At 54.1% G+C, this 24,387-nt stretch overlaps 1 protein-coding gene across 1 annotated transcript in view; it reads left to right on the top strand.

Moving 5' to 3' along the window:
- GNA12 (G protein subunit alpha 12) overlaps positions 1–24,387 on the top strand; it is a 75,832-nt gene that overhangs the window by 15,532 nt on the left and 35,913 nt on the right. The gene's annotated exons all lie outside the window — the stretch shown is intronic.

Raw genomic sequence — 24,387 nt, forward strand, 5'->3', positions numbered from 1 at the left:
GGCAGTGGCACCCCACTCCAGCACTCGTGTCTGGGGAATCCCATGGACGGAGGAGCCTGGTAGGCTTCAGTTCGTGGGGTCGCTAAGAGTTGGACACGACTGAGCGACTTCACTTTCACTTTTCACTTTCATGCATTGGCGCTGGAAATGGCACCCCACTCGTCTTCTTGCCTGGAGACTCCCAGGGACGGGGGAGCCTGGTGGGCTGCCGTCTGTGGGGTCGCACAGAGTCGGACACGACTGAAGCGACTTAGCAGCAGCAGCAGCAGCAGTCTTTCACAAATTTTAAAATAATAACATTTCTAAAAATAAAGTATTGGAAATAAGGAGAATGTTGTAAATGTAGGCGTTTTTGAAGGAGATTAAAAGACAGATCTTTGTTTTCTTGACATATAGAGTTGCTTTACAGTGTGTTCATTTCTGGTGCCCAGCAGATTGATTCCGTGTGTGTGTGTGTGTATGTGTGTATTCCTTTTCATATGCGTTTCCATTATGGTTTATCACTGGATACTGAATGGCATTCCCTGGTGCTCATCCATCCTGCCTATAATAGTTTGTGTCTGCTCGTCCCAGCCTCCCACCCCCACCGTGGCAACTGCGTGTCTGTTCTGTTTCTGTGAGTCTGTCTGTTCCACAGATGAGTTAATTTGTGTCGCTTTTTACATCCCACGTATAAGGGATGTGATCAGTATTAACGCTGTCTTTCTCCTTCTGCCTGACTTCCCTTGGTGCGATAGTCTCTAGGTCCGTCTCTGTACCTGGAAACAGCACGCCGTTCTTTCTCGTGGCTGAGGAATATTCCACTGTATGCACGTACCATGTCTTTGAAGAATGAAATCTTGAACCTTCTAAAACAGCTTCGTCCAGTGTTGAGAGCTAGTAATATAATAAACATAGCTAAGTTATTTCCTTTTGTGTTGTTTTCACAGTCACTACTCAGGCAGCCGTTTCCTTGAATGTCCCCTTTTTCCCCCAAATGGCTTTGACATTGACCCTGTCACCTGAGTATATAAATGACATGAAGGGGACACCATTTAGTGCGCTGTTACAGATAACAAGACGAATACCTAGCGGTTGGAGTGCCTGAAGTTGTCTCGGTGACTGAGGAAAAGTTATCTTCTGCAAAGAGAAGTTCTAATTTCAGACCAGATTGAGCCGAGACTGCCAGCAACTAATTTAATAACTCAGCGGTGTTCTGGAGATTGTAGTCAGTTAAAAGGCAAAAGAAATTAGGTGTATCTACTGGAAAGGAAGGAATAAAATTAACATTATAAATAGTAGATCCAAAAGATCATCCAGAAACTTACTAGAATTAAAACCAGTTACCGGAGTGGCTGGACACAAAGTAACTGTCCGTGGGTGAACTGTGTGTGCACACGTGCGCTTTCCTGTAATAGAAAAATATCCCATTCCTAACGCCAGTGCAAAGGATGACATACCTAGGAATAAGCAAGACATGCTCACATGCAGGCCGTATGGAGAAAGTCCTAAACCGTTGCTAAAGAACGTAGAGATCCTGGAAGAGCTGCTTCTTTTGAGGGGTGGGGGGTGCAGATAGGAATTGTTGCTGTTGTAAAAATGCCAATTTAGGAATTGAACACAACCAGTCAAATCCCTGTTTATTTTTCTTGGAACTTGACAGAGCCATGCTGAGGTTTGTGTGATGAGTAAATGTGTGATGATAAGTAATACAATTCTGAGAAAACGCATTGTTTGGGAGAGTTACCATGAGAAGCACTGAGTTCCCACCAGCAGCCCGAGCGTTCCCGCTTCCCTGCACCCGCACCGACTCCTGTGGTTGCCTTTTCGCTTCTTTCTTAGCCACCCTGGTTCTAATGTGCCAGTCCCGATGGCCTGAAGATCTTTGCATGTGTTTATTAGGTGCTATTGTTCTGTGTCTGGTGAAGCTCTTTCTTTTGACTTCTTGACTTTCACTTCTTCCTGTTTATAATCAAACCTATGTGAGGATTCATCTTAGTTTTTATAGTGATCCTATGAGGGCTAACAGTGGAAACAGTGTCAGACTTCTATTTTGGGGGGCTCCAGAATCACTGCAGATGGTGATTGCAGCCATGAAATTAAAAGACGCTTACTCCTTGGAAGGAAAGTTATGACCAACCTAAATAGCATATTCAAAAGCAGAGACATTACTTTGCCAACAAAGGTCTGTCTAGTCAAGGCTATGGTTTTTCCAGTGGTCATGTATGGATGTGAGAGTTGGACTGTGAAGAAAGCTGAGCGCTGAAGTATTGCTGCTTTTGACCTGTGGTGTTGGAGAAGACTCTTGAGAGTCCCTTGGACTGCAAGGAGATCCAACCAGTCCATTCTGAAGGAGATCAGCCCTGGGTGTTCTTTGGAAGGAATGATGCTAAAACTGAAACTCCAGTACTTCAGCCACCTCATGTGAAGAGTTGACTCATTGGAAAAGACTGGTGCTGGGAGGGATTGGGGGCAGGAGGAGAAGGCGACGACAGAGGATGAGATGGCTGGATAGCATCACGGACTCGATGGACATGAGTCTGAGTGAACTCCGGGAGTTGGTGATGAACAGGGAGGCCTGGCGTGCTGCGATTCATGGGGTCGCAAAGGGTCGGACACGACTGAGCAACTGAACTGAACTGATGAGGGCTAATGACCGTTTTTGCCACGCAGATGTCAGAGAATTGGAAATTCCCAGTGATTTTTAAAGCGTTTTCCAGAGCATGTTGGTAGTGTGAAATTGGAATGGCGGCACCTCAGAAGTCGGTTCCTCTCGGCTGTTGTCAGCAGCTCCTGTGCGGGTTTATCCGCCTGTCACGTTTCCTCCCCTGTGTCCTACACGTGACTCCAGCTGAAGGTTTCTCAGCCGGTTTTCCATAAAATGTTTTTTGTCATCCAGCTTTCCTTAATCTCCCCTCCGGATCAAATGATTTCCAAGCCAGGAGTGACCACCATGGCTGTGTGTTGGCCCAGAGACCTCCCGCTGCTGCTGAGAGGGGTACCTTACCTCGCGCATCTCAATACCGCCAGGCCAGCTCCGGCCAGCGCCCAAGGGAGGCCCCTCCTCGCCCCGCCCCCTGGCCCCCTCCTCGCCCCGCCCCCTGGCCCCCTCCTCGCCCCGCCCTCTGGCCCCCTCCTCGCCCCGCCTTCTGGCCCCCTCCTCGCCCCGCCCCCTGGCCCCCTCCTCGCCCCGCCCTCTGGCCCCCTCCTCGCCCCGCCCCGGCCCTTCCTCACCCCGCCCCCTGGCCCCCTCCTCGCCCCGCCCTGACCGGGCAGGTTTGGTGCCCTGGCCTCTGCTGGGCCCGAGTGGGGAGGGCCTGAGACGAGGCCGTTTGTGCTCCCGATGCTCGTCCTCGCCGCACCCCTGACCCGGGGGGCGCCTACATATGTTTTCTTTCGGGAACAGGGTGACTTAGGGCGTGGACGGGCGTGCTCTCTCTGCTGAGGGCTGTCCGATGACTGAAGGTGGTCGTGAGAGCCCGTGCCCCCTGCAGGGGCAGGCACAGCTCCGGTGCCCCAAGGTGAGGGGAACCTCCTGGGCGTGTGCTGGGCTCGCTGGCCGCAGCCTCCGGGTCCAGACCCCGTGTGTGCCTGAGCGCCTGGCAGCCATGGGATGCAGATGCCAGCTCAGTAGGCCAGAGGGGGCCTGGGATTCTGCATTTCTGATCAGGCATAGGTCAGGCTCTGAATCGTGAGGGCAGGTGTCACAGTGTGGTTCGTGGTGTTGCCAGCACCCCGACGGCCTTCAGGTGAGTGGCAGCAGTGGTGGGCAGCTCACAGCCAGGATCAGCCGAGGTCCCGGAGCCCACCCTCCCGCATGCAGCTGCTCAGAGAGCCTTAGCAATGTGCAGCAAAGCCCTGTCCTGCCAGAGCTGGCCTTCTGTGGGAAACAGACAGGTGGGGTGGCTTCTCCAAAACATCAGAGGGTGTGCATTGCCGGTGGGAAGGAAAAGGGGCCCCGGGAGGGAGGGTACACCTGGCTGTCAGGTGGCACCTGAGTGGAGGAGGGGGCCACTCGGGCCAGCGCTTCCCAGGGAGGGCTGCCGGGAACCAGGGCTCTGCGGGAGGTTAGAAGCTGGGACTCCAGCTCCACCTGGGGCTGCAGTGACCCCGCCTACCTGGACACTTGGGGTTACTGGTGCACCCGCTGGAGGGAGACCAGGGTGTCCGGGTCTGGAAAGGCTCAGAGGGTACTCATGTTGAAAATAATATTTCTGAGATCTGGAAACATGGTTGTCCTGTGTTTAATTGAAAAAGAAGTGAGTTTGATTTTGGTTTTACATCCAAACTTTGAGTATAAAAAAATAAATGGGGTCAGGGGCATGGCAGTGATTTTCACTGAAATGTAATAAGCACTTATCTCTGATTAAAGGGGACTTATTTTTAATTTTCCCACTTATGTGAACATGTACACGAATTTTATATAAAGTAAAAACTTTTCCCTGTTTCTCTGCGTGACCTTTATTCCATCAAGATCATTCATTTGCACTGCATTTTATAGCTAATAATATACAGTTTGTACTTTACTACGTCCACGAAATGCCTCTTCAGTGTGTCTTTTCAGATAATTGTATGTCCAGTCAAGGAGAACGCAAGACCCTTTGAAGTCCAGCGTTCATTCTGGTTTTCGCTCTGCTCCGTCTTGTAGCAGATGCTTCCGGACTCTTACTGAGTAAGTTGTTCTCATTTTTTCGAGCAGTGACTGGGCCTCCTCCGACACAGTTTCCCTGTGCTGAGTCTGCAGAGACATATCATTAGCGTGACTGGAAGGCCAGGAACGTCTGTCTTTCGGGTTCTGTCTTCGTTGTGTTCTGCTTCTGTCCCCTTCCCAGATGCAGTCCCTCTTGGACTATCAGAAAGTTCCCAGTTTGAGCTCGTAGAAGCTGCAATCAGAGAACTCGCTTTTGGCCTTACTGCTGCCAGTATTTCAGTTAGATAAGTGGCCTTGTGCACAAACAGCTCCCTCTTGTCTCTGCATAGCTGTAGGAAGGCCAGTCCCTTGGGGTTGATTGTGTGTTGTATGTGGTTGGGGGAGGGGAGGACCCATCCACATGTGTGGCTGCCTCTGGGCTGTGTGGACCAGGAGGTGTGGGAGACGCCCCTCCAACAAAGCCTGCTGTGGGTGCCTCCGACCCGAGTTGTTGTTGTTAGAAGTATGTGTGAGTGGTCCATAAGAATTAGTTAGAATTGGAGAAGGAAATGGCAACCCACTCCAGTATTCTTGCCTGGAGAATCCCAGGGACAGAGGAACCTGGTGGGCTGCCATCTGTGGGGTCACACAGAGTCGGACACGACTGACGCGACTCAGCAGCAGCAGCAGCAGCATAGCAGTGATTTGTAACGGCAGTGTTCCTAAAAGACGTGTTGTTTCTGATCTCTTAAACTGCATTAAATTCAGGTAAATACGAGGTCAGGAAATGGACACTAGGAGCCTGATGATAAATTCCTGTAGCATCGTTTAGGTCTGTGCCTTCAGGAATATCTTTAGCAGACCACCTTGGAGGTTAGCAGGGTGGAGAACGTTAGTTTTGTTCCGCTCCTTGGCACAACTCCATCTCTGATCTTCTCTAGGGCCCAAGAAAGGGGCTTCCTGAGATGCGTTCCTAGAGGGACTCCAGGCCCCGTGACTCAGAATTACACTCTTGGTTCCTAGACACTCTGCAGATGCTGGTTGGGCAGGTGGATTGCCTGAATTCTGAGAATGTTGTCCCGGTGGGATCTGGGAAGGGAGACAGGCCCACAAAGGAAAACATGTCGAAGGAGAAGTAACTCCAGAATTTGTCATTTAAGCACAGCGTCCTCAGAACAGAGAACAGGAGAGCTGAGCAGACGCATGCTAACCTTTCTAAGCTGAGTTGGGAAACCTTGGTGTCAGTGTGAATCTTCCTGTGTGTGTTTCATTTGCAGAAGGTTCTGGTGGGTGCACCTGGACAGGCCTGCAGGGACCCAGGCGCTCGTGTGCTTGTCTCTCAGGCCTGGCGTAGCACCGGCGCATAGTAGGCTTTCAGATATTTGTTGGATGTGTGAGTAGGCACTTTAACAGGAAAAACGTCTAAAAGCTTGGAAACGATACATTAATGTTGATGATCTTGTAAAACAAAAGGGTTTTCATGTTCTAAGAACAGGAAGGTCAGGGTTCTCCGGAGCAGGAAGCTAAGCTAACCCTGTGTTTCCTGGCAACCATCCGCGGGCCAGGAGGCTTGCCAGGGGAAGACAGACAGGCTACCTGGGGCCGAGGTGGAGCAGAGGGCTCAGGAAGTGGAGTAACTGGAGCTCTTGCCTTTATCCCCGGGAGCGGAGCGGGGCGGGGCTCAGGGTGAAGTGAGCGCGTCAGGAGTTGCCGCACTGTTCCCTTGTGTGGAGTCATTCACGTAACTGGGAGTTCCAAGGGCAGCAGGTCTCCAGGCATTCTTCTCTGCACTGAGACACCCACCCTCAACTTCTCCCTGCGCTCAGCGGGGTCCTGACACCCATTTTCTCACACTGGCGTGTTTACAGCTCTGAGCTGGTTGGTTGGTTGGTTCATTCCTGTGATTGTCCTGCCTGGAGGCAGCACGTGCGCGCGCGCACACACACACACACACACACACCTGGAGACGACACATACACACACATTGACATGATTGTCCTGCTTGGACACACACACACACACACACGCCTCTCCCCGGACACACACACACACACCTGGAGACGACACATACACACACATTCACGTGATTGTCCTGCCTGGAGACGGCCCACACACACACCTCTCCCTGGATGGAGACACACACATGCACACACCTCTCCCGGGACAGAAACAAACACACACAGTCACATGATTGTCCTGCCTGGAGGTGGCACACACACATACACACACCCCTCCCGACACACACACCTACCTACACGCACACACACACACAAACCTACACACACACACCACACACACCTACATACCACACACACACCCCTACACACATACCACACACACACCTACACACACACCACACACACACCTACACACACACCACACACACCTACACACACCTACACACACACCACACACACACCTACACACACACACCTACACACACACACACATCCCTCCCCGGACGGATACACACACACACCTACACACACACACACACACACCCCTACATACACACACGCACACCCCTCCCCAGAAGCAGCGGGTTTCCCACTGTCAAAGGGAGTATCTTCTCTGAAACAGTCGGAGTGATCAGAGTCCTTTTATTTCTCAGCCTGTCCTTGCAGAATTCCCGTAATCTAAGAATATTCACAAAATTCTCAAGCCCACCATAGACAGGCTGTTACTCAGAAAGCCGATCAGCATCTTTCACTTACGTGATGTTTTTGTAGAATGCGAATGGGCCCCATGGGGTTTTGTCTTTGTGGATTAAAATGTGCCTATGACTCCTCTTTATAAAGTTGTAAGGAAGAGGCTGTGGTGGCCCCCCACACCAGGAGATCACAGCTAAGCGTGGGAGCAGGCCTGGACGTGAAGCAGCTGGCAGAGACCCTCAGAGGAAGCGCGCTGCCCACCCGCCATCCGGGGAGCGAGCGCTCCGGGCAGAGGGAACCAGGACTGGGGGGCCCCCGAGGTGGGGTGTGCCCGGGGTCAGCGTGGGCGGGGTGGCGGGTAGGGGGAGACCGCACAGGGTCCTGTTCGCTGTGCTGAAGGTGTGCCGTGAGAAGCAAGAGCACCTGCCTCAAGGCTTTAGGAGGACGCTCTGGCGCTGAGTGGGGACACGGTCGGGGTGGGGGCACTGGGGTGGGCTAGAGTGGGGCCACGGTCGGGGCGGGGGCGCTGGGGGTGGGCTAGAGTGGGGCAGGTGGTCCCTGGGAGGACCGCAGGCACCCAGCACGTTCTGTCGGCTGTTTGGCAAGGTGGACGTCGGCTCTCAGCTCCGTGAAGGGGGGGGGTTGTGCCAGCTCACAGGGGTCCTGAGGCCTGGAGGCTTGGTGCCCACCAGGTTTGTGCCCAACATGTGAGGGTTCAGTTCACACTCGCCCCGTTTTTATTTCAGCTGCTGTTTCTGCCTTCCTCCCCGGAGGCACCGCTGTCGTGAATTTCATGTGTTTAATCTGTGGTTTTATAGTTTTACTACCCCTGTTTATATCCATAATGAGTGTATAGAGCTCATGTGTTTCTTAAAGAGCTTATTTAAACGGTGCCATCTTTAGGTGTATCGTTTAAGACACTGGCTTGCTCAGCAGTGTGTTTTTGCCTTCTGTGCACATTGGCGCCTGCGTATCCAGCTGGTTCATTGCAGCCCTTGCAGCCATTACCCTGGTGTGTAGCCCTCGCTGGGGTGCGACTGGCAGTGCCTGTCTGGTCCGTGCGTGCAGTGCCCAGCAGCCGGAGTGTGTGCTTAGGTGTGGACTTGCTGGGTCACTCATATGCTTCCCTTCTGGATATCGTTTATCCCAGCGTTACTGGAGCGTTGCTTCTCAAATGTGTCCAGCATTGCTTCTCATGGGAAGTCTTACTGAGCCGGGAAACCGTGGTCCTTACTTCAGATAATGACAGATCGCCGTGTGTGTGTCCAAGTGGACGGGTTAGTGGGACCCACTGAGTGCGTGCTGCAGATGGGAGCAGAGGCCCACGCCCAGGGTTTGCTTTAATCAGGAATCTGGAGGCTCCCAGACATGGGAACGACAGCTGTGAAGGAGGACGTCTGTCCTGACAGACCCCCAGGAGCAGGAGGCTCTGCCTGGGGTCCGGACGGAGAGAGAGCAGAAGCCTGGTGGAGCCTCTCTGGGGTGCTGCAGGAAGGAGGGGGCAAGGCAGGGCAGCAGCCTGGGCCGGAGGGTGTGCTGGGCGCCCGCTGTGGGCCATCTTGTTCGGGACCAGTCCAGACCGGAGGGCTCCTGCCGCCTGGAGGGCAGGAGCGGAGGGGGAGCTGGTTCCAGGTGCTGGGTTCGCCCAGGAGGGGCAGTCTCTCCAGGATCAGTACAGCTCCCGAGGTGTCAGAGCACCGCCATGCAGAAGGTGGAAGACGTGGGCGACACGAGGGTCACGCAGCGAGAACTGTGCCCTGGGCTGGTGTGCCGAGACGGCGCACCCAGGCACCCCTCCCCGCTCAGGCCGGCAGCAGGGCCTTCACAGGTACCCCGTCAGGCTCCTCCCCGGAGGCCCTGAGTGCAGGGGTGCGATCAGCCTGGGCATCAGGACGTGCGTGGACCCCGGGTAATGGACAGCAGCCCAGCCCAAGAAGCAGCGATGTGGGAGCCAGGACTCTGATCCCTGCTCGGTTCTCAGGGCCAGACGCAGGGCCCTGGAGGGGGCCACCAAAGCCGGAGGAGTCACCCAGAGACTGGAGCCCCGGGGTCACAGCCAGGGATGCCGCGCAGCAAGAGAACCGACGTCCACCAATCAGTTCCATTGGAAATTTCACAATACTGGAACGGTGACAGTTGAGTAAAATTTTTACAATACAGGTGACTGTTCAAAAGAATGGGATTCCTTTGTGGAGGATAACATTTCACTCAATAGAGGTGTGTTCTCACCATTGAGTCAAATGCACATACTCGTCTCTGAGAGCCACACACAGCTCACAAGCCACACGCAATCAGGAGACGGGGCGGGTCTGGCCTGCAGGCCTTAATGTGCTGACCTGCCCCCACGCCCCCCACCCCCAGCATGGACACACAGGCCGGATGTCTGCATAATCGTGCTCCCGGGCCAGGGTTCTGCACTCAGGCCAGGCAGCGGTGCCTCCCCCAGTGGCTGTCAGACGCAGGAGGAACTGTGACCTCACTCCTTGGTCCTGTGACATGCAGGCTGCCCTCCAGAGTGCATCTCACAAGAATGTGGGGGACCCGGGGGACCTCGGATGAAGGTGGACGCGGAGCACCCAGTTTGCCGGCAGATGGGAACAGTTTTCTGAAGTCTGTCTGCTCTCCACTGTGTGATGAGGCGCGTGTTAGCAGAGTACCCCGGGCTGTTTGCTTCTTGACCAGCTATGGAAGAGCCTCACCTTTAAGCATGGGTGAACTAACCACCCAGAAAGCCACCACCCCAGATGGGCCATTTCTGAGTTGACACCCCGGCAGATTTTCGAAGATTGTTTGATAAAAAATGACACTCTGTCGTTAAATTTCTCCTGCTTCTGAACTACATTTTATAATCAAACTGCAGTCAAGGAGGAAACCCAGGTGACTCCCATGAAGCCTCCTTGCCGCACTCACAACTGACCTGATGCCCTCAGCTTCACCCTGGCCCTCACTCACCACACTCCACGTCCCTGTGATGTCGAGTTTCTTAAAACTGCGATGCTCAGGGCCCTCGCGTCCTGTCCACTCGGAACACTCACCCTGCCACTTAGCGTGGCCGGCCCATCCCTGTGGTCAAGTCAGCATATGTGGCTCCTCAGCAGCCTTCCCTGTCAACCCTGCTGACACAGCCTCTTTCCCCTTCTCTCCACGGGGTATTTCTTTCCCTTAGAGCCAGAGTGCAGGGCTTTTCCACTTCTCTTTCTGTGGGAAGCATTTTAGGATAGTCCTCAGCTCACAGGAAGCTTCATGCGGGCAGGGGCCCAGCCGTCCCATCTCTGCCCTGTCCTCGGTCACCCCCACTGTGTGGGCACCCGGTGTCTTGGGATGAACGGAATGGGCTGACGGGCCTGCTGCAAGGTAGAAATGGTCTCGTGGCGGAGGGCAGGGTGCTCACTGTCTGTTCGGCTCCAGAAGTTAAAAGTCACGGCATCACGGGCTGTTCTCTGGCTCCCGGGGCCACCTGAGGTGTGGGTGAGCCCCCTCGGGGACACGGGAAGGGTGAGTTGGGGTCTCCTCCTGAAAGTGTGTCACACAGCCTGACGATCACGTGGGGCTGGAAGGCTGTTCGTCACAAGGACACCCTGTCTTCGGGGTGCCCAGCGCAGCACCCTGAGCTTGCTCCAGCTCCGACCCTGAAGTCCGGGACGCGAAAGCGGCCGGAAGAGGAGCTGAGTTTTGCGGCGGGGGCCGCGCTTCCCAGCAGGGTGGTCGAGGGAGGCCTCACTGGGAAGGTAACCCTTGGGTATTCAAGACTTTCTGTTTGCAGAAGTCCCCTGGAAGCTTCAGGGTGTAACTTCTGAAGCTTTTTACCTGTGAACCTGCATACAGTCGCGAGGGATCTTTCTTCTGCTCCGCGGATTGTTTTGAACGCAGGTACGCGGAGCTCCTGAAGCCGAGCACTGGCTCACGCTCGGTGCAGCAGAGGGGAGCTGCCGGGCCGTCCGTTCCGAGCGCAGGCTCGCCGCCAGCCTGGGTGCCGGTGCCTCACTCAGGCCCGCGGACGGGCAGGGGCAGCCGGGGCCTCGCCCCCGGACCCGCGACTCCCCTGGGTGTCCAGCTCTGCGCCGCCCCGCCCGCCAGGCCCCGCCCCGCCCGCCAGGCCCCGCCCCGCCCGCCAGGCCCCGCCCCGCCCGCCAGGCCCCGCCCCGCCCGCCAGGCCCCGCCCCGCCCGCCAGGCCCCGCCCCGCCCGCCAGGCCCCGCCCTGCCCGCCAGGCTCCGCCCACCTCTGCCTCCGCGGTCTCCATCCAGCCGGGGTCTCTCCAGGTGCAGCAGGCCGTTGGTCCTGTGACCCGTGTGCGCCACGTGCACCCGACGTGGGGCTCCTTGGTGCCTGTGACCGTCACCATGCTTCGCTGACCGGGGCAGCCGTGTCCTCTGCGATATAAAGCGTCATCCTGTTGCCCAAGGGCGTTCTCTTTCACCAAAGCTGGTAAATCTTGGTAGTTTTAAAACCTCGTTTCTTCTTAGAGCTGTGCCCTCTTCTTGCTCGGGCCGAAGCAGTTACACATTTTTTGTTGTTGGGGGTTTTTAAGTGGCGTATCATCACTTCACAGAGCTGCGTCGGTCTCCGCGTCTACCAGCGTGAATGGGTCACGACTGTGTGTGTCTCCTCCCGCTCGCGCCTCCGCCCCGACCGGTCGTCGCTCCCTGGGTTTTCCAGCGGCCCCCCGCCAGCTAGCCGTTTTACCCACACTGGGGCACAGATGTCACCGCGGCTCTCAGTGGCCCCCTCCCACCCCCGTCTCCTTCCCCTGCATTTCTTCGCTGTAAATAGGTTCATCGGTCCTGTTTCTCTAGATTCCGTATAGATGCGTTAATATACAGTGTTTATCTTTCTCTTTCTGATTTATTTCACTCTGTATAACAGGCTCTAGGTTCATCCACCTCATGACAGCCGACTCAGAGGTGTTCCTCTTATGGCTGAGCACTGTCCCACTGTATATGCGTTCCACGCCTTCTTTACCGTTCGTCTGGCGGTGGACATCTAGGTTGCTCCCGTGTCCTAGCTGCTGTGAGTGGTGCTGCGGTGACTGCTGGCGGGCGTCTGTCTGTCTGGACTGTGGTGTTCTTGCCTGTGCGCCCGGTAGCAGGACTGCTGGGTCATGCGACGGGTTTATTCCAAGTTTGTTAAGGAATCCCCAGACTGTTCTCCACAGTGGCAGTACCAAGCTCGCATCCCTGCCAACAGTGCTGGAGGGTTCCCTTTTCTGCACACCTCGTCCAGCATTTACTGTTCCTAGCTTTTTTTAATCTTTATTTATTTGGCTGCTTTGGGTTAGAGTTGTGGCAGGAGGGACGGCCGTGGCCTCACGTGGGCCCTTCCCTCGTGGTGCAGGGACTCTCCAGTTACGGGGATGGGCTCAGCCGGCGGCACTCGGGCTGTGCTGCTCCGAGGCGTGTGGGAGGAACCTTAGGCCCCACCAGGGATGGAACCTGCATTGCCAGGCAGGTTCTTAACCACTGGACCGCCAGGGGAATCTCTCCTGTTCTTCGATGACGGCCGTTCTGGTTGGTGTGACGTCACACCTCACTGTAGTCTTGATTGTGACGAGCAACGTTGAGCATCTTTTCGTGGGTTTATTGTCCGTCACAATTATCCTGTAAGGGTACTGAGTTCTTCCGATTTTTATGCGTGTTATTTATCCTTAAACCCACCTAAAAATGTTGCGTGACTACTTCATTTGCCAACTTGACCATTAGTCATGAGGAGAGGTTTTGTGGGCGTTTGCCTTTTTCTATACGCCCCCCACATAATCAGGGTGGAGCTTGACGCTCATGATAAATGGCTGTACATTCGTGTGACTTCAGTGGAGGCCGTCGACACTGGGAGTGACTGATAGCGGGCGTGAGGTTCCCTGGTCTTAGCCAGTTACCAAGGTCTGAAGACTCTCTTGTAGTATCTAAGCAGCTTTACACAAAAAAGAAAGTAAGCTAAGAAAAACACCGTCTGAATGATTTATCATAATTCTGAGGAAAAGCAGATGTGGGTCCTTAAGGAAGTGTTCTTCCTTGAAAACCGAGAACAGTTTTTTCCCAGAATTAGTAACAGAGGGATTCTTGGCTCTGCCTGCAGGTTCCTGGCAAAGAACGCTCCAGAGCGCTGGTCCTCCCGGGCGCTCAGGAGCCGTGTTGTTTTCTCACGATGTGGGGGTGTCGCGTTGCTGGCAGAACTTCCGGGAGGTTCCGTCCCACCCTAAGTAGCCGGTGCTCTAGGGGTTAAACGTCAGGTCTCCTTTGCTTTTCAATGTGGAAGCAAAGTGTGACGTCGCCTGGTTCTGCATGGAAGGCGCTTTTTAGGGAGTGGGCCCTGGTGTCGGGTGTGACCTGCAGGACTGTCCTTGAACCGTCAGCAGAGTCCACGTGCCGGAGCACCTGTTTTGTGCGTGCACTTTGTTGACCAGGGTTAGAAGCCGGCGCTGCAGCCCTCGGCGAGGGCTGGCGGAACAGAATCGAGTCAGGTGTGGCCCCTTGGGAGCCCGTCGAAAGCAGTGAGGTCTCAGTTTACAGTCTCCTTTGCCTCTTCAGAGCCTGTGGCGTGCGGGCAGGGCATCGTAGCTGGAGGTCTCACCTCACGCAGCGTCTTAAGAAGTCTGTGGAGTAAACAGAAGTTTGGTAACAGTCACTCTCCACAGCCGTCTGTAAAGTCTGAGCTTGTGAAGCTGCCCTTGATTGCTGAATGGGGCTCAGGCTGTGTCCCTGAAGGGTGTGTGACTCACCTCCGAGCCCAGGCCCAGCACCATGAGGCTGGGGCATGGGACGCAGTGCCGGCGGGAGCTGGGCCTCCCTTTCAGGGTCTGTCGGTACCGCCCAGCCCGGGGCCTCGGGCTGTGCCCTCCTCCAGTCTAACCTCCTGTGGCTGTGGAGGGGGAGCCCTCGCTCGCCTGCACGAGAAGCCCCTCTTCCCGTTCCGCACCTGCTGCTGACGGGCTGAGCTGCCGCCCCGTCCCTGTGTGTGACAGCCTCCAGGCCCGCTGCCCTGGTCTCGTTCTCTGCCTTACTGTCTCTGGCGATCGCTGGGGTCTGTCGTGTCAGACGCGGATCCTTCTTGCTCTCCACGGGACCCGGAGCCAGGTTCCTCCTAGAGGTGACGTGGTTACTACTGTCACTTCTGCCGTCTGACCTTCGCGGCAAACCCTGAAATGGTGAGCTCCAGATTTCACGAGGGATCCCCTCCGCTTCTGGGGTTGATCCCTTTCTGAGGCTAGAACATCTCCCTGCAAGGACGGGACACTGTCGTGCCTGCTGAGGGAGCTGGCCTCGTGCTGGAGGCTGCTCCACATCCAGTGAGCTTTTAAAGACTTGCTTTTGCCTTATCATAACGGCGCCCGTGTGCTTTTAAGAGAAGCGCATTTCACACTTCACAGGGGTGAACTGTATGCTTCTATTTAAACTGCCACTCTGCAGATTCCATTGACTGGTTACAGTCATTTAGGCTGTTGCTTTGGTTGAACTTTTCCTCTAAACAGGCTTTTCTTTTTATCTTTGATGTACCAAAATGGATAGTTTTAAAAGGAACTTTCCTGACGCATTTTGTAACTAAATTGCTTTCAAATAAAGAATGGGACGATATTAATTTATTAACCTCAATGTTGATTGCTCATGTGTGAGATTTCCAGTGAGAAAGGACTTGGAATGACTGTTGACGTTCGGGTTGTGGCTATTAATTCATTAGCCTCAATAATGGTTCCTTACGTGTCAGATTTCCCGTGAGAAGGGACTTGGGATGACTAGTGACGTTCAGGTCGCAGCTTTCTGTAGACCAGTTTTGGCACAAGGCGAATCTGATTGTTGGCATCCGGTATCTATTGCCTCAGGTACTCCTTGCTGCAGCGTGAGAAGTAGGAAGGGTTGTTCATCCTGGCTTAGCAGCTGAGGAACCCGAGACCCCTGAGCTCATCCTGTCGACAGCCCTGTGTGCGGCCCTGGGGGTTCGGGCTGAGCAAACCAGACAGAGGAGCCTGTCCTCAGGGGCCGCTCGTTCCAGTAGGGGAGAAACGGGGCAACCCAGACGGGTGAGTGACTGTTGGGCCCATTCGCTGGGCAGCAGTAAATGCTCGAGAAAGAGCAGGGGAGGGTGGGAAGGGCAGGTGCCGGGTGGCCTCAGGCGGTGGTTAAGGCGGCCGGGGACGGCCTCGCTGAGCTGACACCTGAGTAGAGGCTCAGAGGAGACAGGAGCGGGCCCTGTGCATGTCTGGGGCAGGAGGGTCTCGGGCGTCCCAGAGGTGCTCAGGCCATGGCGTGGAGCAGGAGGAAGAGGGGTCGGGCCTTCTGGGCTTTTCCTGTAATAAGAAAGGGCCCCGTGGGGTTGGGCAGAGGGCACCGTGACCTCATTTTGAGAAGAGACTGATGGGGACACGTGTAGACGTGAGGGCCAATCGGAAGGTTTGCCGTGATGCAGATGAGAGATGCTGGCAGCTGGACCAAAGCCATCGCCGAGGGGGTGGCAGGAAGCGGTGGGGGTGTGGGCCTGTTTTGAAGGCGGCACCAGGGCATCTGCTGACAGCGGGGCAGGTGGTGTTTGCTCCTCCCGGTGGAGGCCGGCAGCCGGAGTTCCAGTGCTGTCCAACGCACCCGCTCTGGACCCCTTGCGAATGTGGGCCTACCGGGGTGGGTGCCAGCCTGCAGGGGAGGCGCGGGCTCCGGGGGCAGGCCGGTGTCTTGAGGAACTGAAGCCACTTTTCACAGGCACTGAGGTGGCAGAGCCCGCGTCCCGCCAAGGCTGCTGCTGACCTGCGCCTCCGCGCGTGGCCTCTGCACCCATGTCGGAGGCCACGGCGTGTCCTGTCCGCGTCTGTATGAGCGGGAAGGAAATGCGTGAACGGGAGTGCGCGGTGCGGAGCAGTTTAATTCTAGCGTGCGCACACAAGCAGCGCTGTCCCGCAGAACTATGGCGCGCCGCGCTCTCCAGATCAGCCGCAGTGAGGAGGGGAGAGGACAGCGAAAGCGGCTTCACAGTAACGCTTTCAGGGCTGGAACCGTCCAGGATGGTATAATCTCAGGAGGTTCGTGACTTCCAGCTGTATAATGTCGACCTGTGATCAGTATTAAAAGACAAAATACATGTGTCTTTTGTAGTGAGTCTCTGAAGCCCAGTCTCTGAACTAACACACCTCAGTTCAGACTGGCCACGGCCCTCTGCTCAGCGGCCACAGGTGGCTGGGGGCACCTGCGTCAGGCAGGGCGGCCCCAGGCTGTCCCACGACTGTGCTGCCAGGACGGTGTGTGAGGCTTCCACTGTTTAGAGATTAAAGGAGAATCTGAACTTGCTCGGTGTCCTCTAATTTAGCCAGGCATGTAGTATATCCCATGCTTCTAGCTGAATTGTGGCTTTAAAAAAAAAAAAAAATTCTGGAGAGCACCAGAAATGCTGGGTCTTGGAAGGTCAATTCAGATGGTTCTGGCCTCGGCGCGTGCTGTCAGCTGCGTGAAAACGGGCAACAGGCAGAGATAGCTTCTCCCTCGTGCCTCTTTGCGCCCTTATCTCCCCAGACACACCCGTAGAGGAAGAGAATGGAGGTGGAAAAACACGCTTCAGAGTCCCGGAGTCACCCTCGACGGCTGGGTGGTCGAGCTTCCGTTTTCTCATCTGTAAAGTGGGCACAATCCTCCACACCTCACGAAGATGAAGTGAGCTCACACGCACGCACACCCCTGGGTGTGTCTCCGTATATGCGCATATCTGTCTTAACTGAAATGGGGATTCTATGACACACTCACCTTTCCTGTTTACAGTTCATTCAGGTATTTACCGCTATATTTTTATTTTAAAACTTCTCACTAAACCATTCCATCCACCGTGCTGAGTCCCAGCTTGACTCTAGATAACCCTGAACACAGCATATTAAGCCGTGTTACCTGTTTGTAGTGATTACAGGCCTTTTTCCTCTTGGAATGACATTTAGTATTTATTTAGTCTTAAGTTTATTTAATATTTTCTGCCCTCAGCAAGAAGGCTTCACTCCTCGCCGCACCCCGCTGCACACCTCTGTTTGTCTTTGTAACATTTAGTGAGACGTTTAGTCGAGTAGCTTCTGGCTCACACGTCTGGACGAGTGGATGACACGCAGTGGCCGGTGGTCGGCGTGTGGCTCCAGGAGTCGATTTCACAACCCCTTACGTCCTGAGGTCTGAAATTTGCATGGCTTTTCACGTTCCAGTTTAGAAGATCCAAGGAATTCTGCACTGCTGTGGAATTCCTTTCTTTTTCTGTTTCTTTTTAACTTACAGGGGAACCAGCCTTTCCTAGGCAGCCAAAGGAAAAAAAAAAGCTGATGATGGTAATTTACTTCTACTTTTATTTTGCTAATTTACTTCTACATCCTACACCTGGAGTTTTCCTTATAATTTGTCTATTTTCTGAAAACTTGGCCTTGGATATCCCATTGCCCTGTTAAATTTAATTTGTCATAAACTTGTCCAAACCGTACCCCCTCCTAAGCCGTGCCATGCTCTCTGCCTTTGGAACTCATCTCGCTGTGTGTCATCTCCGCACGGGAGAGCCTGGCCGCCCCTCCTGACCGCCCTCCCCACCTGCACTTGCTCCTTCTCATCTCTGGAGTCTGGAGGCGGAGCCCTGCCCTTGTCCCACTCCTTCCCAGAGCCTTGCTTGCTCCCAGTGTCTTCCAGAGTAAATTCCAGAAGTCTTAGCTCCCCGCAGTCTGGCTTAACCTGCTCCCCTCGCTGATGTGACGCTTCCCACTGTCCCGCGGCCCTTCTCCCCCTTCCCTGATGGTGGTGGTGATCTCCGGCCCGCTCTGGCCAGCTTCTGTGACGGTGCTGCGAGCTCGGAGCAGGCGCCATGCGGAGTGCCCTTCTGGCCTGTCCCTGTTCCTTGGCACAGCCCTCTGCCAGGCAGCCCTCCTGAAGTAGGAGCATGGCGAGGGACGGGCTATGCCGTGAGGGCAGAGAGAGGTTCGTTCCCAGAGCTCATGGGAGGACGGGCGTGGTGGGGACGCGGCCTGGCCCCGGAGGCCCGCCAGCTCTGTGTTCGGGGCTGACGGTGCTCTGATGGGCCGCTTCCTGCACGCCCCTCCCCGCCTCGCTTCTCCGACCTCTAAATTAGAAGGTAGCCTCCACTCCAGCCTCAGAGAAGGCTAAGAGGAGCCATCTGCCTCTGCTTGCTGGGCTCATTAACTTAAAGAAATGCATCCTGTTTACATTGCTGGCAGTGTTTCTTTTATTTGGATGCTGGCCAAAGGCAAACAACTCTGCCCAGTGGGTTTAAAAAAACAACAGCAACACGGAAACAGAGCTTCGCAAGTGCCCCCGCGGCTTTCTCGCTGGGCGAGCATGCAGAGCCTTGCCATTCTCTTCACGCAGCTCGGTTCCGTGGAGGAAGCTCGCTTGATCTGCTAGCGTTTTACGTCTTTCTGAGCCTTAGTATTTATTGTGGGAAGAGTCTAGTAAGGAATGACTAATCTGAAAAGATTTGGTTTGATTAGGGGCTAAACTAACAAAATCTATTTTGAAACAAGATAACAGGATTTGCGATTTTTGGTCTTCTTCCAGTAAAACCGAACCCCGCCCCCCCCCCATCCCAAATGTACATCTCCAGCAGGCAGGGGAGCTGTTCTTTGACTAGAAGCTGAAACTGCTGGATTTATAGGTTGTTTTAAAAATGTGTTCTTCGAACAGTTTAAAGTGTCATATAGTATTGAGATGAAGTCATCAGTCTGCTTAGGACTTTACCTGTTTATATTTGGGTGAGTGAATAAAATGCATGATTATTGAACAAATTAATACTTCAGTTAACACTGCTACTGAAAGAAGAACTTCTTAAGCAGCCGCTGATGAGACTCAAGTAAATTGTCTTCTGCCTTGTTTTCTGCTTGTGAGTGTACATAGGTTTTAGAATTGTCCTAGCCTTTGTGTTTTAGGAAACTGGCCTTTTACTGGAGAAGGTTAGGGCAAGATATTTTATCATTCAGCTATGCCTGCTGTATTAGTATCTTTTAAGACTTAGCAACTCTGTGTCATGACAGGGAGATACATATATATATATAATTATCATTTCTGCAAAATAGAGTGTATATAACATTTCGAAAGGCCCTAAGCTCTTGCTAAAAATGAAGGAAAACTGGACTCAGATTTTCAGCAGATGTCCCACAGTAGAAAACTTCTCTGGAGCTTGGTTTTGCAGATTCAGAACAGTTAGTAGAGAGTGGTCTTTGACTGGAATAATTCGCAATCAGAGCTCTAAAAGAAAGCTGTCGTTTTTGTTTTCCCGCCTGCTGTCTTTCCCTCCAGACGACGTGAACGAGACCCAGAAAGTGGCTACACTGCTGGTAGCGTTCGAAGTCTGTCGGCAGTTCTGCCAATTTCCCTGGATCTCTAAAAACAGAAATAAGGGGCCTTTTCTTCGAGTTTGGGTGAAGCTAGTCTGGACCAGTTCCAGCCTGGGTGGCAGCATGCACTGGGAACACAAGCTGCTTTTGGATACACCGGGGTTTTAAAGCCAAACCTATGTTCACCCCAATAATTAGGGCAGGCCTGGTCTGCGCAGCGCTGAAAGCAGTCTTGGTAAACGAGCACTCAGGCCTCTGAGGCCTATCTGGTTCCCTGCCTTCGCCTCCGACATCAGCTCCCGAGGGAGCTCAGTTGAACCCTGAGTGGGGCCGTGCTCCTCGGGGAGTCGGAGCCCCGAGCAGACACCTCGTGGTCAGAGTGCGTGTGCCGCATGGGAGTCGTGTGGGCAGGGCCATCGAGGGTGGTGGGCAGCCTGGCTGCCTGGCTCGGGGCATGTGGGGGCTGGGGTCCTGACCCAGCCTCTTGCCAGCCTGGGGGAGGCTTTCTCTGACTCGCCCCGAGGAGCCTGACCCTTTGCCTGGAATCTCACCAGTGAAATCCCTGCTCCCTGCTCAGGTGCTTGCTGAAGCGTCTGTGTCTCTGCAGGCAGTGGGGAGTTTGGGGTGATGTCTCAGAGAGTGCAGGGACGGGGGAGGCAGGGAGGAAGGCCAGCGGGGGCCTGGTCCGAGTCCTGTTCCCCGCCCTCCGGGTGAGTGGGCTCTGATGAGCTGTGGGCACTTGTTGAAATGAACCAGGGCTTCAGAAGCTCCACTCAGGTTAGTGTTTTCCAGCCTCAGCTCTTCCTACCAGTCTCTCTTCCTTTGGCCTCTAGTAACCTTCCCTTCCTACACCGTGTAATTGGAACATATATCTCTTAATTGCTAGTTAACTTTTTTTCTTTACTTTTTATTTTGAAATACGTATTTGCAGGAAATTGCAAAGACGGCACAGAGCGGTGTCTCCAAGTTTCCCCAGTGGTTGCATTCTGTTTAACTGTAGTGCAGCATCAAACCCGGGAGACGGAGGCTGGTCCAGTGTGTGTGAGACTCTGACACGGATCGCCTGTGTCCTCAGGACACAGACCTGCCCCAGACCACAGGGAGCTCCCTCTAGCTGCGCAGCCACAGCCGCAGGCCTCTGCCCGTCCCCGCCCCCAGGAGCCGCTCCTGTGCTTTCCATCCCTATGATTGCATCATTGCAAGAACATTGTATGAGCGGAACCCCATGGTATGCTTTTTTGAGACCCATCTAAGTCGCACACATCAGTGGCCCGTTCTCATCCTTAAGTCCGTGGTACAAGGTGCCGCGGCTGGACGCGTGGCTCACTAAAGCATCGCCACACCTAGCACCTAGGTTGTTGCCAGTTTGTGGCTGCTGTGAACGTCGCTGCACAGGGTTTTGTGGGGACGTAAGTTTTCATTTCTCTGGAATAAATGTCCAGGAGTGACGTTGTATGGTATGCTGCGTTGTATGCTAAGTGTAGGCTCAATTTTTCTTTCTTTCTTTTTTTTTTTAAGAAACTGGAAAACTGTGTTCTGGAGTGGCTGTCGCGTTCTGCATCCCCACAGCGGTGTGTTAGAGCTGGCGTGTCTCTGCCTCCTCACCACCGTTCGGCGCTGGCGCTGATTTTTCGGTTTGGGCTGTTTTCGTACGTGTCGTGACGTCTTCTCATCAGAGCTCGGGTCTGCTTCTCCCTGGTGGCCAGTGAGCTTGGACATCTTGTCTTCTGCTTATTGGCTGTCTGCGTGCTTGCTGGTGAAACAGCTCTCCATGTCTTTTGGATTGTTTTGTTTCTTTAAATTGTTGACTTTTGAGCATTCTTCGTATATTCTACAGATGAGTCGTTTGTCAGACACGTGGTTGGCAAGTATCTCCTACCAGTCCGAAGCCTGCCTTTTTATTCCCTTAAAGTCTTCTGAGGAGCAAAAGCTTTAACTTTCATGAAAGCCAGTGTGTCGGTGTATGCCGCGTGCTAGTCGCTCAGTCACGTCCGAGTCTGCACCCCGCGGGCTGCAGCCCGCCAGGCTCTGGCCGTGGGGGTTCATTCTCCAGGCAGCGTACGGAGTGGGCTGAGTGCCCTCCTCCAGGGGACCTTCCCAGCCCAGGGGTCACACCAAGGTCTCCGGCGCTGCAGGCGGATTCTTCCTCCGAGCCACCAGGGAAGCCATTTTCCCTTTATGAACCATGCATTTTGTGTCATGTCTAAGGACTGTTCGCCAGCTTGTGGACTCTGAAGATTTTCTGCTATGCTGTAGCTTTATGCTTTGAGTCAGTTCTGTATAAGGTGTGAGGTTTAGATCAAGGTTTTGTTTTGATTTTGTTTTTTCTTTGCCTATGGATGTCCAATTGCTTCAATATCATTTATTAAAAAGGCTTTTCCTCTACTTAATTGCTTTTGGATCTTAAAAAAAAAAGCAGCTGACCATAGTACCTGTGTCTGAGTTTCTGTTACGTCCCATTGACCTCTGTGCCTAGTCCATCACCGGTACCACACAGTCCTGCTGGTGGTAGCTATGTAATAACATGTCTGGAAATCAGATTCCTCCCACTTAATTTTCCTGTTTCAGGATTGTTTTAGTCTAGTGCCTTAGATTATATTAGTCTTATAAGAGTTCTGTCCACATCCATGAAAGCTCTTGCTGGGATTTTATAGAAACTGGTCAGCCTGTATGTGTCAGTTTAGAGAGCGTGCCGTCATCACCTCGATGCTTCCGATCCACGAGCATGGCCTGCCCACCTTCCATCGGTCTTCGGTTTCTCTCGTCCGCGTTTCACGGCTTGCAGCGCACAAGTCCTGTGCGCGCTCTGTTAGACTTGTACCTGGCGTCTCGTTCTGGGGCTTGTGATTGTTAACAGTACTGCATTTTGAATGTCAGCCTCTGGGGCTTCTCTGACAGTCCAGGGGCTAAGACGCCACGCTTCCACCTCAGGGGGAGCAGGCTTGACCCCTGGTCACGGAACTGAGGTCCTGCACGCCACGTGGCACGTCTAAAAGAGTTTACAATGTTACATTTCCATTTCCACATGTAAATTTCTAGTATACAGAAAGACATTTTACTTCTGTCGGTTTTCGTACCCAGCAACCTTGCTGAATTCACTTGGATTCTAGGAGGTTTTCTTTGATTGATTCCTTGGGATTTTGTACACAGACCATCTTTTCATCTGCAGACAGGCTCCGTTTTTTTTTTCCTCTCCAATCCATGTACCGTGTATTTCCTTCCCCCGCCTTGCCGTGGAACCGCGTCGAATAGCAGTGGTGAAAGGGGGCGTTCTGGTTGCATTCCCATTCTCACCTGAAGCGCCATCTTCCACCGTGGGTCTTTGCTGGTCATTGCAGAGGTTTTTGTCAGTGTCCCTTGTCAAGTTAAAGAATTCTCTTTGTGGTTTTCTGCATTTTTATTACCGATAATTGCTCAGTCATGCCCACCTCTTTGCAACTCCACGGACTATAGCCCGCCAGGTCCCTTTGTCCATGGCATTCTCCAGGAAATAATACGGGAGTGGATTGCCATTCCCTTCTTCAGGGGATCTTCCCAACCCGGGGATCAAACCCAGGTCTCCTGCATTGCAGGCAGGTTCTTTACCATCTGAACCACCAGAGAAGCCCTGTGTTTCTTGTTGATGGGTGTTAATCGTTTAAATCCATGTCTGTGTCTCCCGGGCCAGGTTCTGAGTTTCGGGAGCCCAGTCACTGCTTCGTCAGCCTTCTGTTTTCCCGCAGAGTATATCTCAGTACTCTGCCCCCAGTAAGCATTCAACGTGTTTGTGGGTCAGAGGGGCTGGGCATGGACCCCGGGGCGGGCGCTCACAGGGGCACTTCTGACCCGGCAGTGCTGGGCACTGGGTCTGGAGGGGAGGCCACAGCTGCACTCTGGGTCACCGTTCTCCTTCGCCTTTCGCCTCGCCTTTGGTTACCTTTCAGCAGATGCTCCCGCAGAGATCTGGTTTACCCAGATCTAGAATAACTGCCAACTGAAAGCCACTGAGCTCTACACAGTCAATGGGGGATTGTTTGTTATGTGACCTGTGCTCCAATAAAGCTCTTCTTTTTCTCAGAAAAGTAAGTGCCAGCTGGGCAGTGATATCCTGATGTCCTCTGTGCTTGGGGACTGTCCTCTGGACAGGGGACTGCTCTCTGTGTCCTGGGTCCCCTAGATGGCTCTGAGCCAGCCAAGGCCTTTCCAGATGGCGGGGTGGGGCTCACCCAGTGCTGGTGCGCAGGGAGCATTCAGCAGGTCCCCCAGCAGAGCCCAGAAGCTTCCATAGACACCACGCTGATCATGCTCGAGCACGGAGTCAAGGGTGATGGACCAGGCCTGCTTCCTGCCCAGGGAGGCGTTGTCCCCGCAGCAGCATTTCCGCAGTTTGGCCACCTGCCCTCATCCTGTTTTAGTTCAGGCCGCTTCTGCAGTGAGGTGAGGAAAAGGCGGGAAATCCCGGCTGTATTTCTAACCGGGAGGGAATCAGCACGACAGTGAGACCGGTTCCCCACCCTCCCAGGCACATCTGGGACGTGACCCACTCCCGCCCCCTCCCCATTCAGTCCCCCGGCGCTGACGGCCTGTGCGTGTGCTCCTCCGCGGCGACAGGGCAGCGGGGCTGCAGCTGGAGTTGTCCTCAAGCACAGGCCCTGCCAGCGCCGGGGCTCGCGCTCTGTTTCCACACGGCGCTTGGCATGTGTGTGGCCACTTCTTCCCCGACCTGTCGTCTCCCTCTCGGGACCTTTTCAAATGAGGGATGGCACAGGGCAGACCTGTGATGTGGTCTGTGCGAGCCTCCGCCTTGATAGGCACGTCCCCGGGAGCACAGCGCTCATGCCGGGACAGAGCGAACCCAGAGACAGA

The sequence above is a fragment of the Ovis canadensis genome, chromosome 24, assembly GCF_042477335.2.
Source record: "Ovis canadensis isolate MfBH-ARS-UI-01 breed Bighorn chromosome 24, ARS-UI_OviCan_v2, whole genome shotgun sequence".
NCBI classification, from domain to species: Eukaryota; Metazoa; Chordata; class Mammalia; order Artiodactyla; family Bovidae; genus Ovis; species Ovis canadensis.